This window comes from Cervus canadensis, chromosome 19 (genome assembly GCF_019320065.1).
Source record: "Cervus canadensis isolate Bull #8, Minnesota chromosome 19, ASM1932006v1, whole genome shotgun sequence".
NCBI lineage: Eukaryota > Metazoa > Chordata > Mammalia > Artiodactyla > Cervidae > Cervus > Cervus canadensis.
In genome coordinates this window covers 42225749-42233150 of record NC_057404.1, presented here as the reverse complement: position 1 = coordinate 42233150, position 7402 = coordinate 42225749, and the positions used below count along the sequence as shown (strand labels likewise).

Sequence of the window (7402 nt, the reverse complement as noted above, 5' to 3'; positions counted from 1 at the left end):
GAGCCAGTTACTTTTTATAACATCAATTTAGATTCACACAAAGTGCCCTCCTCACATTCTCCTTAAGTTCTTCAAACCATGCATCAATGTCATAAGAATGGATGCTAATCTGATTACAAATGATCAAGGCCTTTCTCCTCTGTAACATTTCAGATCAAACTCAGAGTCCAGTGTGTTTCCTAAGTCAGTAAAGGCAATTAAAAAAAATTTTTTTAGAGATTCTAATTTTTACTTGAAAAATAAAAACAAAAAACTATATATTGGGAATTGAACTACTATATTTTTTCTTTCACCCATGGTTTCTGGCCAGTAACGTTCTATCAAACACTGTAATAAGACAATGTACTGAATCTAAGCAGATGACCAGTAAAGCTGTTTGCTATCTCCTACTCCTGCTAAGCTAGACCATGGAACACTATTTTGGTATGATTATTTTGACAGCCAAGCAGGAAGCACAGAGTCCCTACCCCAAACCTAAGGAGCTGATTTACATAGAAAGGGTTTTAAGAAAACCTGCACAAACAGGAACATGGTCTAAGAAAAGGATATCTTTTAGACTACTTCCAGCATACATTCATTGGCACCCAGTGAAATGGACCACCAAGGTAGAAAGCATTTTAGCTTTCACAACACTAACAGCTAAAAAGCACACAGCATATAATACTTTGATCTTGAAGTGGGTAATCACGGAAGTTTCAAGACTGTATCCACTAGGTTGGCCTGAGTATTCACCTACAAAAATATTTTTTTCAAAACATGTGAACTAGGGTTATAGAAACAATGGGACAACATCTGGACCTCTAGAAGACAGTGACACAAAGACAGAACATGTAAGACTAGGAATTCATTTTCATATTAGCTTTTAGGTAAAGGAAATCTCGGTAAGTTGATTCCTACTAGCTGTGATGGTAGGATTTTCAGAAATCTTGAGATGGGCAGCTAGCTTGAGTTAACCCCTAGGTAATTACTCCCAGTCAAAACGCCCACTGAGGCTGCAGGACTGTGATCCATATAAAGAGCTGAAAAGCCTGATGGGATATGCAAAGCCGGCTGGGCCAAGAAAGTTGGTGATGATGGATTTTCCCAACACAGACACCCTGACATGAATGCTGGGGACAGGAATCCCAGGTGGAATGCTGGACTTGGGTTTGCTGCAGGAGCCAGACTCCGAAGTCTGAGAGAGGGGTCTACTCGGGGAGGAGTACTAGGGTTACCAAAAACAAGAACGCCTTGTCCCAGGAAGGTCAGGTAATTTTCTTCTGACCCATCAATACTTAACATTAATAAGTTGCAGAACAGAGTCAGTATGTATTCTTCTGACATCATTAGCCAAAGCCTTTCCCACTCAACTTTGAGTTGGTGACGTCCAGGAAGAGCCCACGGCCTGGAGGTGGGGCCTAGGGCCGCAGATTGTTCTGGGAGGCTGGCACAGAAGATGCTTTGCACAGTGAAGTCACCACTAAAACGCTGTTCAAGTCCAGTCCGCGGCCCTCTTTTTCTGCTCAATAGTCCAGAAACATTTCTTTAAAAGCCAGGAAATCCGTAAATGTGAGCAGCATGTCGGAAATGTCACCAGCCACTTCATCTTTATGGTGCTGTAAAGTTGTAGTGAAAGCCTCCATGTTAAATCCAGGAATCCGCTCCAACTGCTGTTCTTCTATATGCTTTTCTACCAAAGAAATGTCTTTATTAAAAATAGGCGTGTAGGTTAGCTTATTCTCTTCTGTGTCTTCAAACTCCCGGTAGTACTTATCCATGAAATTCCTCTGTAATAACTGGAACTCATCATCCATGATAATGTCCTCTAAATATCCAACCATAGCATCAAATTCTGCATCCGAGGCGTAAGAGAAGGACAGCGTGAAGCTCTCTTCCTCTAGGGCATCCATCGCCACCGCCGCACCCACTGCGCGTGGGATGGCGGACTCGCTGGCCTTCTACCCCTGCCTGTGACCAGACCGCAGCCTCTGCTTCCGTCTGCAGAGCTCCCACTGGCCTCTGGGAGGTCTCGCTGCCAAGGCCACGGCCGGCTCACGGCCCAGCCGGCTAGCGCCTGCGCCCGACGCCCCAGCCTGTCTCCCCAGCTGCGGACACACGCCGGCAGGGCCTCGCAGTCCTGCAAGGCCTCACTAAGCTCCAAAAAAATTTTTTTGTTAATTATTTTACACTATTTGTACAAGCTATTGGAGCTACTGGATACATAACATTTTATTTTAACCCAGCAACATTAATGAAATCATTTTTGCTTCAGGAAGACTTTAATGTAAAACAGATGAACTTACTGCATGTCTGAGACTAATTTCTTAAGATTAGGGATGAAATGAAGGAAAAGAGGAGAGTCAGGTATGAGTAAGGAGATCAAGGACTTGAGGTGGAGGGGGGAAGAAAGATACGGAGATCAAGAATGTAATGACAGCAAGTTCACAATGAGGTGAAGATCATGTATGAAGTAAAGGTAATGAATCCATATCAGAGTGCCTTCCTCAGAACCTTTTCTACTGCTCCTGAGTAGATTGCTAATACTTATGTCCAAGAGATAACAAAAAAAAAAAGAAAATAATTCCAAGGCACTATTCCAACACCAACAAAATTTTCCCATATTTGTCATTTATTAATATTTAACAGATATATGCAATATAAAAATAGCTACAAAGATAGATAAAATAACTTTGCTAAATAACTATATTAACTAGGGTAGTCTTCCTTGGAATTACTATTTTTTAATTCAATATTACAGTTAAAACTTTGAATAGATTTTTAAAGGATGAAGTTCAGCACAGAAATTCCACACCACATTCTAATACGTTTGGAATTAACATATTCACACTACTATATATATATATATAAAAGATAAACAACAAGGACCTTCTGTATGGCACACAGAACTATATTCAATATCTTGTAATAACTTAGAATCTGAAAAGAACAGATATATATGTATAACTGAATTGCTTTGCTGTATACTTTAAACTAACACATACACTGTTAACTAACTATACTTCAATTTTTTAAAAAGCTATCCTAGACATAAGATTAAAAAAAAAAAAGAATGGGTTCTGTCCTTATCCTTCCTATTGAATGAAGCTCTTCCATTTTCGCTTATGACTGGGAAGACAATAATCAAAATATTTATTGTTCATTCTCATTATACCAGCACTTGTGTCAAGCACATGAAATACCATTAAGAAGAAAATAGAGTCTGAGACATCATAGAACTTATAGTCTAAGTGAAGGAGACAATACTCAAATAATTACATGAATATGCATTTAATGATTACCATGGAAGAGTTGGGGAGGAAACATTCACAGTGAGAATGCAATTGGAGAAACATAACCTCATTTGAGAGCACGGGGAGGATTCCTGAAAAAGAGACATTTAAACAGAAACCTAAGCTGATCCTGATTTAGATTATCCTTAAGAATATGGGAGATTCTTTTTTCAGGCAGAGAAAAAAAAAGTGTATACAAATGCTCAGAAGCAGGAACTTGTCTTGCTTGTGAAACTAAAAGAAGGTTATCAAGGCTCCAGAGGTAAATACTGAGGGAGTATGACATGAGAGGAAGGCAGCACCATGAGCTGGCTGCTCTACCTCTGCCTTTTGTGACTTCTCAGGTGATAGTACTTACCCTATAAAACCCAACTCACAAATTCTTACATCAGTCTCTGAAAGAGAGATGAACTCTAAATGAGGATCAACAAGGAATCTCCAATATCCTCTCCATTTCCCACAGGTCCACAGAGACTCTCGTTGTGGTTATCATGTTTTAATTCTAATGACTACTTATCTTACAAGACAATTCAGGAGCAATAGTCATATATGATCCCTTCCTTCTTGGGATGCTTCTTTTGGATCAAGAAACTTCAGCCATTTGGTTTTCTTCCAATCTCACCATCTACACATCCTAGTCTGCTTGACGCTCCTCTCAGTGTACATTTGGATACCTTTGAAAATGTATCCAAAGCTAAGTCCTAGGCCCCTTTCTCTTCCCTATCAATATATTCTCCCATCCAGATTCATCATTTTAAATATTCCTATCTCCTAAATCATTGCTTCCGGCTTTGACCTCTCATAGTTCTAGATGTGTATATACAGTTTGACAGCTCTACTTGGATGGAATCTTCACACAAGCATCTCAAACATAATATGACCAAAGAGAACTTGATTTTCCTGCTGTATGATAAGATCTAATATTTCAAGTGCTGTCATGACATCTTTGAGTGTCACAGGACCCCAAAATTCTAGCTGTGAGTTCCCTGCTCTTGCCAGAAATGCTCCTACCCAATAGAAAATGTCTCCCATCTTACTAGTTGCCTATCAGCTGAACCAGCTGCCCCCACCTGGTCCTCAAGCTGACAAAATCACCTGCCTACCAACTTATGAAATCATTTAACCAAGCTAATCATATCCTACCACAGGAACCAGAGGGCAGGAACCAGGGGGCAAGTAACCCTCTTGTTACTACAAGACCTACTTCCACAGCCCCTTCTGGTTGACTGTGGCCCGGAGTGCAGCACCTGTTAGACCTGGCATGGCATGTGGTATCCTCTTCCCCTGGGCTGTGAGAATACATGACTAATAAGTCGTCAATGTCATCTGTCTAGTGTCAGGTGTTGTTATTTGACCATCTTCTATGATTTGGGACATAGGAGCTCTCCTTCAGCCATGGAATGAATAGGACATGGTCATAACATCCCCAAAGTGAATTCCTTCTGATCCACATTTTAATATATAGTGCTACCATCCAACAAGTTGCTTAAGTCAATAAGCTATCTTCTACAATTTTCTTACCCTCTTACATTTAATCAGTTTGCAAGTCCTATCAACTTTGCCTCAAAAATGTAACCCAAAACTGTTTCTTTCCACCTGCATTGCCTCTCATATTTAGCTAGCATTATCCCTCTCCTAGGGCTTCCCTGGTGGCTCAAATGGTAAAGAATCCACCTGCAATGAAGGAAACCTGGGTTCAATCCCTGAGTTAGGAAGAGCCCCTGCAGGAGGGCCTGGCAATCCACTCCAGTATTCTTACTGGGAGAATCCCTGTGGACAGAGGAGCCTGGCGGGTTACAGTCCATGGAGTCACAAAGAGCCAGACATGACTGAGCGACTAAGCACAGCACAGCATCTCTCACCTGTATCAACCCAGTGACCCCCTATCTGGACTCAGCCTTAACTCTTACTATGAAAAATTCATTATTCATGCAATAGCCAGTTTAAAAATTCTAGTAGTTTTCCATCATACGTAAAACAAAATATAAATTCTTCTCCTGACTTACAAAGTCTTACATGATTTGATTCTGCTTGCTTCCTTGATTCATCTGGCCTTATGCTTCACATCATCCACTGTGTTTCAGCAACAGAACTAAATTCTTCTCTCCCTAGAATTCTTGCCTTTGGGTTTTTAAATTAGTTTCTTTCTGCCAAGCAATACCTTCCTTCTGATCTTGTCATGGCTGGTTAATTATTGTCAATCAGATCTCAGTTAAAATATTTCTTCTTAGATATATTTCCTGATCTCTCAGTCTCCACCTTATCACCTCATACATTTTTTGATCTGATACCTTGCTTGTTGATTTATTTACTCATTTACTTGATAACGGTCCCCCATATCAGACTGGGAGCTGTACCTTGACTGGCTTATGTACCAAGGGAATCCCAGTATCCAGGGCCATGTCTGACATATAAGTAAAATTAATACAAAATGGCTAAAAGAATAAATGAATGAAGCAAAGGAACGCAGCTGTTAAAGTATAAAGTTTGGATAAATACAGGCCATTTTTCCAATCCTGCTAGCTTTGTGATCTTTCTGAATCTTAATTTTCTTCTGTAGAATGGGGAAAATAACTGTTTCACAGGGGCTTCCTAAATGTTTCTAAACAATTCCTAAAATGCAGTACCTACATAATAATAAAAACCGTTATTAAACAGACATGGTCAACTGCAGTCAGCCTCTAATAACTTTTGAGACAGCACACAGAAGGAAGTAAAATTGGAATTATGAAATTCTAATTTACTCAGATTACTCGACTCAGACAGTTTTTTAAACAGGATTGAATAGAACTCATATAACTTCCTTGTGAGCATCTAGTCAAAATCCATTTTTAAAATTATAACAAAATAAATAAACTGTAAATAAGAAGCATGTACAAGAGACAGGTTGCCCTTTATACTTTATTAGACTGAGTTCTAATCTTGTTTATTTTTAAATCATATCTCCCAAACTCTGCTTAAGCCTCAGTACAATTGTATAGAAATATACAAAAGTTATGGTGCTATAGCACCACACTGAAAATTTTAGAAGATCCTTGTGATCACAAGAGTGAAACAAATTAAATATGCAGTTTTAAAAAGCTGAAACACAGTTTAACTTGCCTCACTCTTTTGAACTACGAATGCTATGTATTTCACATTATTGAGAAATGATTCAGAGTATGTATTTAACAAAATTTGTTAACAAGAAGAAATTAATTTTATCATGAAACATGATTTTCTTTATAGATTTATGTGTAATACTTACACTGAATATCTGTTAGAAAAAGATGTTGAGCATTTTCCCCCAAATTATTCTGCTTCACACCATCTCCAACATAAAACATATAATGTACTATTTGATGATAGGAAATGTTCTATTTTAGGTTACAGGGCTATGTCAAGTCCAATAGGTCACCACCAAAAATAAAATCCAGCAGTGAACTCAAGATTTAAGTAACATTTGAAAGCAACTACTGACATTCTTTGTCTGCGTGGGATTTGAAATCTGTTAATGCTGTATAGTACTCCCTTGTTCTACGGTAGAACATGGGATATTTCCAGTGCTTGAACATTACAAAGAATGATGCTATGAAATATTCTTGTATTTGTCTCTAGGTGCCTTAATCGTAGAGTTTTAGGGCATATGTAAGTTCAGCTTTAGTAGGTACTGTCAAAAGTGGTTGCAATAATTGACACTCTCATGGGCAGTCTACAAATGTCCCATGTACTGCGTGTCCTCAACCACTTTGAGACTGTTTTTCACATTAGCTGTCCCGTCCTTTAATGTTTTAATTTGTGTTTCAGTGATGTACAAAAAAGATCTTCACAACCCAGATAATCATGATGGTGTGATCACTCACCTAGAGCCAGACATCCTGGAATGTGAAGTCAGGTGGGCCTTAGGAAGCATCACTACAAACAAAGCTAGTGGACGTGATGGAATTCCAGTTGAGCTATTCAAATCCTGGAAGATGATGCTGTGAAAGTGCTGCACTCAATATGCCAGCAAATTTGGAAAACTCAGCAGTGGCCACAGAACTGGAAAAGGTCCGTTTTCATTCCAATCCCAAAGAAAGGCAATGCCAAAGAATGCTCAGACTACCACACAATTGCACTCATCTCACACACTAGTAAAGCAATGCTGAAAAATC

General features: G+C 39.2%; 1 pseudogene; it reads right to left on the bottom strand.

Moving 5' to 3' along the window:
• Window positions 1-1397: 1397 nt before the first annotated feature.
• On the bottom strand, window positions 1398-1889 carry LOC122422258 (annotated as a pseudogene).
• Between the last annotated feature and the right edge of the window lie 5513 nt (window positions 1890-7402).